The following is a 12,364-nucleotide window of genomic DNA, read 5'->3' as shown; positions in this document are numbered from 1 at the left end:
CAGAGCTGGTTTGTTACTTCTCAAGTACTCTGCATTTGTCTACTACTAAAATTAAACAATCCTGGGAAGATGAGCTTGGTATTGAGATCGAGGATGAAACATGGGATGAAATATTAATTAACATTAAGTCTTGTTCAATAAATGCTAGATTCCAACTGATCCAGTTTAAGGTAGTTCATAGATTACACTATTCGAAAACCAGATTAAAAAAAATTTTCCCTAACCTCTCTCCAATATGCAATAGATGTAACGCCGCAGAAGGTACTCTTGCACATCTCTTCTGGACTTGCCCCAAACTCTCATTTTCCAATGTCTTTCCTTTATCTTTAACATCATTATAACACCTGACCCTGAAACTACTCTGTTAGGACACTCCAACACTTTGAAAAATTTGGATTGTAACATACATATTGCTTTTATTCATGGTATGATGATTGCCAAGAGATGTATCCTGAAACTGTGGAAGTCTGATCTAGTTCCCACATTTGAGACCTGGCTGAAGGAACTCATAAGCATCCTGCATGTGGAAAGACTGAGATATGAACTTTCTGGAAACACTCTGAAGTTCTCCAGGATATGGAGTCCAGTGCCAGAGCACATGAAGGATCAATGATACTCTCTTTACCCTCCTATCTTGCTCATTCATTGCAACTTCCTCATTATCTCCTTGTCACTTACTTAATGTAACTTAATTTGAAAATCTTCACAAATAAAAGGTTAAAAAAAAAAAAAGAAAAAAAAAGTGAAGCCACGGGGTCTTGACCAAGCGTCGATATGTGACGAGTTGGGAGTGAGAACAGGCTGGTTCACCAGCTAGTTGCTAACTTTGTCTGTCTGCAGAAATCAGCTGGCTGCCCCTGCAACCATTGTTGATGAGAGCTGTGAGAGTGAAGAAGTGAAGAATTGAGGGGATATGTGGTCAGGTGGTAATTTGTGTGGGTTTGTCACCATGAACTGAGAACATAACACATAGTAATTTTTTTCCATTGTTAATATAACACATATTTATTTATACAGCTTTAAGGATGAACAAGTTTGTGTAACAGAAATATATATGTTTCTTTCTTATCCCATTTATTATCTTGTGACCCCTCAGATTTATCTGGGGACCCCCTGAGGGGCCCAATCCCCACGTCAGGAACCACTACCTTTGGGAAATATTGGCATAATGATTATTGTGTCATACATCAGGGCTGGGCTTTTAAGCACCTTCATATATTATTTATCCAGATCAGAGAGAAGGCAGGAAAAAAATAACAATTTAATGGAATGTTATTCAGCCTATATTTCCTTCCCCAGTGACCCGTTTAGTCGAGGGCATAGCCCTTCCTGTCAACAGTTAGACTCTATTTTCACAGAGGAATTACTGACTCACTCCTCTTTTGGTGCATGACAACATTTCAGCTGATTTATATGAGACGATTTGTTATGGCTTCCTGTTGCACCAGTTAGCAACAGAAACACTTCATTGACACAATGTTAGATCAGATTTAACGCAGGGTGTGACATTATGCACTCTGGTATTCTTCTCAGCTTTGCAGCCGACAAAATACAGGAACTCCATTCCCTATCACCCCATCAGCCTGCCTTCCTATGTCCAGAAGAAACTGTTGTTTCTACAAACTGTAAGCCCACTGCAGCTTATCAGAGTTCACCAGGTGGAAACCATAGCAACAGACCTGACAGGCACTCCCCTTCCACCTATCACTTCCTGTATGAGGAAGCTCTCACATCATTGGTTCCTTCCTGAATGATCTGGTTTTCCCATATTATTACTGCACTTTATCTAGCCACAGTACCAGCCTTTCATTATTGACTGGAATATATTGTGTTGAGAAAGAGGCATATTTTGTGAGGGTTTTCCTCCTTGTGTGCCGATACAGCTACAAGACTGATTGCCTGTTTGTTTGGTTTTTTTCTTTCCTCACCTCTTAAGGCTAACATAAACAATGTGTGGTAGCGTAAATGTAACACTGTACTCCTACTGTAATATAAACTAATGTAATGCTTCTGAAATTGTGTTTGTGCGTCAGTGCACATCCTGTTACTGGGAAGTCATCTGGACTCAGTGTTTATATCAGACTCCATTAGAGGGTATATGTACATGTCTACTTAATATGTAAACAAAGGCATACACTGAGAGACAGATCAGATTTAATCAATTGGTTTCCTGTCTGTCATAGACATTTTTTCCTTTTTTTCACCTCAGTAGTTCTTTATGATTCTAAATTAATAATGTAGAGTATAGATTTCCTTCCTCTACTATCCTCTGTTGTGCATTTATTTAGTCCTCATCTTCCCTCTCCCTCCCTCGGTCTGTCTGTGAAGTGAGGGGGTGGAGTGAGGTGACAGAGGGCAGATGTTTCCTCTCTAGCTTTGAAGATGCTTGTTAAGATGGAGGGGGGGAAAGTGGAAAGGGTAAAGCCTGTTTCTCCATGGAGGTTGGGCGCTTTACGAGGGAGGCCACAGTCACATAGAGCAGATACAGGCTTCGTTCTGGCAGCAAGCACTGGAAATGGTAGCTCTCTTTCCAACCTACTGCTGCTGCCACAAACCCTAAATGGCAAGCGAACACTTCATTTAGCCAGAGCTGCTATAAATTTTGTGCAACAGCACAGCCATCGGTGCAACACATTTGTCTGTCATTTGTCAAACTGAACTTTGGCTGTGCAAGAGGAGTTTACAGTCCATATTTACTCACTGAGCTGACCTCATCAGCCAAAGCTTTTTCCTTTTTTTAAACTTAGAGATGACATGTAGTCATATGGAAAACAAAAGTTTGACTGTGCACTGCATCTGTCCCTCCAGTTGTTAAGGGTGTGAGGGCTCAAATTGCTCTTCTTTGGCCTAAAGGCAATGTGTGTGCATTGAAGCTACACAGTGCCACCATGTGGTTAAAGAAAGGTTGTGAAATAATGTTCAGATATGACACCAGACATATAATGTTTCAGATTCAAAGGCAGTTGCATGGCAAAATGAAAATTCAACCATTAAGGGACTGTATAGGAATTACTTGGGTGGGAGGGGCGCTCTCCCTGGCATTGTAATTGTTTTTTGGACCCTCTCCTGGAAAAAGAACAATACAAAGTACAAAGAAGATTATATCCATGGAAGGGAAGGCCAAAATAAAATATAAATCTTGAGTAAGAAAAAATGAAAGGTCATCGTCTGCTCTCCCAGAAAAGTCAGAGTAGCCTTCTTGTAGCCAAAAGACCCTGTTTCCCCCAAATAATTTTTATACAGTCCTTAATTTGGATGCTTGTCAGACAACCACTTTGTAAAAAAGTGTTCAAGACATAGTTTTTCATTTAAATCACTACATCTATTTTTTAATTTGGCCTTTATTGTATTGATATTTAAGAGCATAATAAAGGCTTTTATATGAGATCAGCTTTTTTCCCTCCTTTCACTGTTGAAAGTACAACAATGTAGACTTAGTAGATGACATGAACGGAGGAAGAAGAGGGTGCTGAGGCCTTCCAGTAGAAGAAACAACTCCCACACATGCTGTTGGTCATCAGTCCATACAGGATTCCAGAGAAAAGCTTTCCAAAGATATGAGGCAGGTGTAACAATAGAAACCATGTCAATTTTCTATAAAAGTACAAAATTAACCCCATATGCACAATAACTTCAAAAGTTTAAAAGGCAGTATTATATTTCATATTCATACACCGAAATATATGAATCTATATAATCTTCTATGTTGCTTTGTTACTATCCATTTGACCGTCTTGATGGCAACAGGCTTGAAGGAGTTGTTAGCACTGCGCAGGTGATTCATCAATGACACATGATGTGACAGTGTTGGCTTAAGCTGTGAAAGTGAGCAAAGGGAGAGAAAAGTGAATAAAAAGAGAAAAATAAGAAAGATGAGGTGAAATAATGGACTTTAAATTCAGGAAAAATGGCCAGCTCACCTTTTATGATGACTTTGTCCAAGGCCTCACTGGAGCCAATGTGGTTGGTGGCAACCACTTCCACTGTCACTCAGTTTCACATGGGTGTTGAGAAGTTTTCCATCCTTGGTGGTCTCTGTTCCTGCGGGCAGGTTCCCTCTGCCCACCCGGGTCCACACGAACCGAATGGGATGAGAGCCGTGAGCAAGGCACTGCAGGCACAGAGCATCACCAGGTTGGAGCCTCACCTGATCAGGCAGGCAGGTGGTATATGGAGGAGCTGCATGAAGGAGAGGAAAAGTATTTCCATCATGAAGAAAAATGTGGATGCATGTGTCTGTCCTTAAACAATAGTCAGGCGCCCAAATGAACATGACTCATGTTCTTCTTGCTGTAATCATTCCTCCTGTTCATACTGACCGTTAGAAGTTCCCTTCACTTTTAATGTAAGTCATAGGGGACAAAATTTGCAGCCCTCCCTCTGTGCAAATATGTATTAGTGTATTTTTGTTTGAGGCTAATATGAGGCTTCAGGTGTCCAAATTGATCAAATCAAGTCAATATCTTTCAAAGTTAAAAACTTTTTAGTGCCAAATTCCCACTTTTTGCTACAATCCTTTCACTGCAGCTGAACAGGAAAACACTGTCCATCAAGACACAAAGAGGGAATTTTTAACTAAAAAGACTAACTGTGGAAGAGATCTACTTTATCTGACAAATTCAGATCGCTGAAGCCCCGTATCCAGACTAACTTTTTGAATACATTTTTGCTCAAAACGAAGACTGTGGGTTTTGTCTCCATTGTAAGCACATTTGGAGCAGATCTTCTAATGGTCAGTATAAACAACAGGAATTATTACAGCAAGCAAAACTCGCTTCAATGTTCATTTGGGCACCATAATGTTGTTTTAAGAAATACTTGAAAAATTGAACTAGAGGGTAAATGGCAGTAAAGACCTCAGTGGTCTGCAACTGGTGGTGGGGATTGCAGAGGCCAACACAAAAATAATCTAGCACTATGATTTTATTTTTCAATAAAAGGCAGTTTCTGTCTGCATGATGGAGTTAAAAGAGTTTCTGTCTTTGCCACTAGTGAAACACCAAGTTGTGAAGACACGCTCATGTTTGACTCCTCCATTCCAGCTTTGGCCGTGCACCACCCTTCATTTGGCACCTGAAGCTGACAGACTCCTCTTGGCGCACAGTAGCAGTGCGGGGCTCCACTGAGACGACAGGAGATTGGCCAGCCACTGCAGAGGGAGAGAGAAAGAACTGGTGATACCACACACACACACACACACATGCATGCATGCATGTACAATGCAACTCAGTGAACCTTTAGACAGGTCTGAGTGAAACACAAACAAACACGGCCCCGCAGCAAACAAGCTAAGCAAATACGGACTGAACAGAAGTGCATTTGATGACCAAGCAAAAAACAAAAACAAACACAAAAATTACATAAATTCCTCACGAAGAAGTGTCAAACACAGTGTCATAGAGGAACATTTAAATATTTTCACTGTGCTAGAACTTTATATAACTTTTTTAAAGGGTTGATTCACCCAAATTGCAAAAACGGTGGTGGCCACGCAGATTGTTTCAGTACAACAGAGGCAAATTGAATTTTGTTTGTGGTTCTCACAGCATTGGACACAGCATTGGACTATTTCCTCAGAAGAAAGTAGTTCCAATAAAAAATTAGGTCTATGGATTATCCAGAGTAATGGAGACACTGTTTTTAAAAAAAGACAATATGTTGTCAAACCTTTTAAATATACAGTGTATTTATATATTTTTGATGCTGTGATCACCAGTTTGTGTGAACTGATCATTTAAAGTCCAAAAAACAAAACCAAGTCTCTACTGACAATTACACAAATTAACAGAAGAGCTGTCAAAATGACTGAGCATAATCGAGAACACAGGATCAGAGCCGCAGGCTAGAGCCCCGCCAGGGCCAAAAACTCCAGTCCTAGCTACTGAGTGACAATGTGTGTATTAATTTCATTTTTGGTTATTTTCACCATTTTGATGCTTCTGTCGTACCTGTTCATTTTTTTTCTTGAAAAATATTAAAGAAAAAACAAAAACATAATTGTGGTTCAACATCAAAACATCTGAAGTACTGTGATGGGAATGAGTGGGACTCACTAATCAGTGACATGAATGAGCATGGACTCACTGATTGACTGAACTGAATACAGGTGTGACTGACAGGAGAGACTCTACTACATGTGTAATGTGGTACTGGTGCCTGGAGGGGAACAAGGCTTTGGGGAGGCTGTGGAGTGTGACACTGCCTGTGGCTCCTGGTTGCAATGGTGGGGCAATCTCTGGGCCTTTCCTCTCTCTTCCCCTTCACCTGTGATTCCTCCACGGTACGCCTTTAGGTGCGCTGAAGGAGAAAAGAGTGCTAAGCTGTACATGACACAATTTGCCCCACCTGGTCCTTACCTGAACCACAGGTGGAGCTAAAAGCTGCTCCCCAACCGTGTCGTTCCTCACTCTGCTTCAATTCAATTCAATTTTATTTATGTAGCGCCAAATCACAACAAAAGTCATCTCAGGGCACTTTTCACATGGAGCAGGTATAGACCATACTTTTTAATTTACAGAGAGAGAGACCCAACAATTCCCCCATGAGCAAGCACTTGGTGACAGCGGTAAGGAAAAACTCCACTTTAACAGGAAGAAACCTCAAGCAGAACCCGGCTCTTGGTGAGCGGCCGTCTGCTTTGACCGGTCTTCCTGTCTTCTGTGTCTGTCTGTCCTTCTGCTTCCTCCCTTCCTCTTTTGTGATCACTGTGCTCTAGAGGGATCGGTCAATTGGCAATACTGTGCACAGGTGTGTCTTGGGATAATCAGATTCAACAAACATGCAAAGAAAACACAAAGCAAACTACACAAAAAAAAAGATCATGCAAAACAAAAGATCAATCCAAAACAAATACAAATATTAACTCAAAATCTCTCCTGTGTGACATATGCATCAAAGACTAGTAACATATTTCTTTTTGTCCTTTTTAAACATTACTTATTTATTTTTATACATCACAGGCTATAACCGTTGAGGCAGTAATTTTTTTAAAGGGAGATTTTTTTTGTCGGTTTCTCTTTTTAAAAAGAAAAAGAAAAACTGTGTGTAAGAGGTTTCAGTACAGCTTGAATGAAGTTTTTGCTCAGTTTTATCTAGAGCATTATCTCGAGCCAGATGGAAGGGCACTGTTTGTGTCTTTTTGAGCACAACTTGGATTCCCTTGGCAGCCAGCAGAGAGCACTATTTCACAATATAAAACTCACAGAAAACACACAGAACACACAAACACACCCCAGCAATCCTGTATTAGCTCTACACCTCATCAAATATGAATCCTAGGAAGAAACGACACCACAAACACTGGATGACATGAGAAACCTCAGTTATAGCTCTGTTTGTGCGGCTGGGTTTGTAAGGAGATCAAGTGAGAGGCAGGGGCAGAGAGAAAACAGACAACAAAAAACACTGACAGGAGGGCAGTGTAAATAAAGAGAAACAGTAGCTGTTGTTATGGTAGTGATGCCAGCTTTCCTTGGCATCAACAAACCCCATACACAAGCCTGCTTGCACACACGGCTGTTAATTAACAGCAGCTTAAGACCCTGTGAAAAATGAAAGCTCACTCAAGACATTAATTTCATTGTTATGCAAATGAGGTGGTATTTAAAAGGTATTTCCTGGGATCCTCTTACATTTATCATCCCACAATGAGGGGAATGACAGCCACACATGCACCTATACCTCCAATTTTACTCATCTGACATCCAGTGACACCCAAAACCATATTACAGTAAGTGCACCATATTGTGATTATTAGATTGGAGTATGAGTGCACTACGCTTTATTTAAGATTAACCAGATCTGTGAATATTAACCAGATTATCAGTGTCTCCCATGGCTGCAGATCACACACTGTGAGGAGGATCTTCTTTTTCTCTGAAGTATGGAGAAAGAGGAGGAATTACCAGATCAAATTTTACAGATAATCCCCTTTCCTGTCTTCCTTAATTCATATATTCATACTTTCCAACATCTCAATCCCTCTCTTTCCCTCTTCTTCTTCCCGCTAATTTCAATTTCTCTCTTTCTGAACAATCCTCTGATGAGCCGTCTTGTTTTATCATAACATTTTAGAGGTTAACTACTTGTGTAAAGGGGAAATGAACTGAACAAAGGTATGATTTGTAGCAGGGCTGTTCTATTAAACAGCATTAGTGTTTGTGGGTTTGGTGTGCCTTATAAACTGGCAGCTGAGTGTAAAAGAAAGAATAAGAGCAAGGAAAGAGAGGACAGTGACACATCATGGCACAAACATCTGAGTTGGGGCTGTGGGTGGCAAACTGTCCCCCACTGAGAATCTGTTTGTTGTGCAGGTTGACAGCACTCTGAAACTGTCTGCCAAACCATGAAACACAACCATTAGTTCCTCTCCCCCTAACTCATCCATCAACCTGTCCCTCTTTGACTCACGCTCTCTATCTCCCATGTTTGCAACTGTTTGTCTCTTGCCTCTTTCCTATTTTGTGCACTAATACCTCCAGAAACTGCCAAAAAGAAGAGATGATAAAAATAAAGAGTTATACAGGGAATGACCAATTAGTCAAGAAGCAGGGAAAATAGAGGCGGCAGATGTAGGATGGCAGGGAAGTAGGCTGATATATCCAAAGGAGGAGGAGGGTGTGGGGAGTAAGTATCTTCAGAAACCAGCAGTATTTTAGAGGAGTCATGTGAGGAGTTATTTTTAATGATTCCAACTTGGGACAGACAGGAAGAGAACAAGACAATGACAGCAGAGAGAGAGAGGGGCACAGCACAAGGAAGAAAAGAGCAATTCATGTATAAACTTACACTATCATCCAGATATAGATGACTGTCTGAAAATTCAGCTGAGAGATTAAAAAACCTCCAGTGAGAAAGCAGTTTGTTCTCTAAAAATCTTTCAGTCAATGAGTTTAACAGCAGTCAAATTGGTGTGAAGGAACAACAACACATCGAAAGTAGAGGGAAAGAACTACTATTCATCATCTTTTTCATACACAAATGCTGTATATGACAAAGTAAAATGTAGGAGTTTTAAACACATAATCACCCATTCATGCCAGATTATTACTTAGATAAGGGTAAATATGGATACTCTTCACCACATACTGTATATATATATTGTATATATATTATATTTATGTCAGTGGTCCCTAAAATGTTGATTTTCACTCTGCAGGTTTAATATAGATGATGGTGCAAATGATGATGTGGACTGGCAATTCTTGACTTACTAGAAATTCTTTTCGTCTTTTCTTCTTAAAGTTAATGCCACAATTACTTAAAATATTAAACATATTGAGATTAATGTTATCATAAAATTATGTTTTAAGGATTAGACATGTCATATTCTATAGTTTTTTTTACAGTTAAGAAATCCAGAGAAAAGACCAAAAGCAACAATGAATCAAATCATAATAACAAATGTTGTCTGTGTAGCATGTGAAGAGTTTGTTTAGTTTATTCCTCTGGACCATAGAACTCCATTGTTGTCACAATGATTAAAAACCGTGAAATACAGTGTTGCACTGGTTGACATGTTCCTTTATGACCATGAACACAGCCACTGAAGTTTATTTTGAATAAATCCAACATATACTTGTTGCCTCAAATACTCAATGGAGCGCCAATGTGTATTAATGGGCAGCAGAAAACAGTCCCCGACAATTACACTTTCTGTTTTAGTAGCCCTTGGTAAAACCTATAGTTCCCAGTTGCTTTAGGAAATTACTGAGCCTTTTTTAAAAAACGAAACTATATATTTGTGACCTATTTTTAAAGATTTACATCGTCAGGAACAAATGGGCTTGGGGCTGAGTTCCACAGACAGGGTATAATAATTAGAAAGTATTGTGCAATTGTATTGTATTATATTGTACAAATAGGAATGAAGGAATTTATGGCTGAAAGAGGTAGCAGTCCAGGTTAATACCAAAGTTAAGCAGTGTTTGAACCCAGATTATGAACCTGGTCAGAGCAGAGTAACCTATGTAAAATTTCACTGCTCTGCCTTTCCCCCTTGACCAGCTCTGGAAATTTAAGGCTTCAGTTGAATGAGTGAGCAGGTACGACAACTAGTTGCCTTGGAAACCCTGCATCTCTCCTGCTGCCACCCTCAGGCTTCCCATTTCCAAAATCAATGAATGCAATAAAGTATTAACAGTGAGTGTTGTGTAGCTGACACTTATGTGCTTTGTGTGGAAAGAGTTCTTCACTTAAACCTGTTGTAAACGTTTCCTATTTTGACAGGTAATTAATTACATTCACCTCTTGTCCAAGGTCTAAATATTCCATACACAGACACCTACAATCTATCCTGTCTGGTAAAACACACATTTTGACCCTTCACTGTGAATTTAGAATAACTGTTTTGCATCAGTATGGTGTGAATGAATGTGCAGTTCAGTGGAGTAAATAGGATCTAATATTTAGATATAAAATTTCCATTTGCTGTCAGCCAGTAGTGTTATCCTGCTAGTGTAATGTTCATTCATGTAATTCATAAGCAATTGCAGCTACCTAAACATACAACATCTTAATTGCTGACACAAATACCTAATTTAATCACTCAGATTAGATTATCCTGGTTTTCCCCTGAATTTCTCAGTCAAAAGTGTCTGTTGTCATGACCTCCTTCTTTAATAGCACTTCTAGCCTTTTTACCATCTGAGCATTTGGAGGAGAGCGTCATCAAAAATCACCAAGGCAGCGAACAGAGGATGAGTTTTACAAAAATCCCATCACAAACTGAACAGTGCAACACACTAAACACAAGAGCAAGAGAAGAAGAGAGACATATGCATTAATAACAAGAAAAGGTAGCTGGACTCATACACAACCTATTTATCTGTCTTTTCTGTCTCCAATCTCTCTCTTAGTCTCTGTCACAGATGTGTCATCATAAGACTCACTATCAAATATATAAACAACAATAAATTATGTATTCACAGTCATGAAATTCTCTGTTTTTCATCAACTACTGTGATATATAATATATATATATATATATATATATATATATATATATATATATATATATATATATATATATATATATATATAATAATCTGAGCAACCAAAAGAGGGTTTTCTCAAAATGTATGTAAACTATGGGGTTAATCTCAACTACTGTCAAGTATAAAATGTTCATCTTTATCAGCATTCAACTTTTCTTCACTGGCTATTGTGATTTTTTTTTTTAAACAGAAAGCTAGTGGACAACTTACCTGTCTTTTCTTTGATCTAACACAGGACATTAGAGAGAGCAGACTTCATGCTGTGGCAGTTTGAAGCATTTCTCCTTTTACAAAAAGAGAAAAAAACAAATGTGTTATAAGGTTGCACACACCAAAACCCATCAGCATGAGATCATTACACACATAGCAGCCGAGTCAGTGTTAAATTGTCTGGGTCACAGGGGCTATTTAAAGGAGACACACAGTCAAATAGTGAAAATCGATGGCAGGATACTGTAGGTGTGTTTATAAGTGTTGGACAGGGATGTAAAAATGGATAAACCTAAACCCACCTGATCAACTACACTTTTGCATTACACTGAGGAGTTACACTGTTAAATATACAATAGACAAGTATCTATATGCCTGAAATAAGCATCAAACTCGTGTTTTATATGATATGATTTAAGTTATATTATCATATCTTTTGGAAGGGTTGTAGGCATGGATGTATTATAAGAGCTGGATACAGGGCTCCGCTGCTAAGCCTTGCAGCCAATTTTTCCTAGTGGTCACTCACAGTATTGCAGCAAACAGGAACTCACGGGGAAACACCACTGCACATATTCAATGGGCCGCAAAATGCTGAAGCAAACCTGGAGGCTAGAAACTTTTTTTGACATATGCACCTGCCAAGCAATTCTTATAGGACAGAATTGGCGTTTTAGTTGGGTATCCAGCTCTTACAATACATCCATGGTTGTAGCTGTGTTGTCACACTGTTGTAATGCTGCCATTTTGTGTTCACACTTGAGCTGGCAGTTAATGCTGACGTCTTGCTCCGTGGCTTGATGGGAGTTGGACTCAAACTGGAATCAGTACCATGGATGTATTGTAAGAGCTGGATAGTGCTCTGCGGCTCAGCCTTGCGGCCAATTTTTCCCAGTGGCCACTTGCAGTATTGCAGCGAAAAATCCCCCTGCAACCCAAAAAGCATTTTCCCCATAGACCACCATTGTAAAAAAGATGTCCGTAAAAATGTTGACAGGAAACCTCCAACTGCAAACAAGGTCAATTATGACTCTTTCTATTAGGAATTTTTGACCCATGGAGGTTTTATATTTGTGAAACTTTCCTCGAGCAGAGAAAAGCGATTTCAAAAATCTGTGATGGAATGGGCACCATTTTCAGTCCAGTATCCAGCTCTTACA

General features: G+C 39.4%; 1 long non-coding RNA gene across 1 annotated transcript; it reads right to left on the bottom strand.

The window, feature by feature from the left end:
* Positions 1-3,323: 3,323 nt before the first annotated feature.
* LOC137179153 (uncharacterized) lies at positions 3,324-4,065 on the bottom strand. Its single transcript, XR_010927544.1, has 2 exons — positions 3,921-4,065; positions 3,324-3,817 (listed from the first exon to the last, which is right to left on the bottom strand). It is a non-coding gene; the product is annotated as an uncharacterized lncRNA (long non-coding RNA).
* Positions 4,066-12,364: the final 8,299 nt, after the last annotated feature.

The sequence above is a fragment of the Thunnus thynnus genome, unplaced genomic scaffold (assembly GCF_963924715.1).
Source record: "Thunnus thynnus unplaced genomic scaffold, fThuThy2.1 SCAFFOLD_80, whole genome shotgun sequence".
NCBI lineage: Eukaryota > Metazoa > Chordata > Actinopteri > Scombriformes > Scombridae > Thunnus > Thunnus thynnus.
The sequence above is the reverse complement of the archived record's forward strand: the minus strand, read 5'-3'. Positions and strand labels throughout refer to the sequence as shown.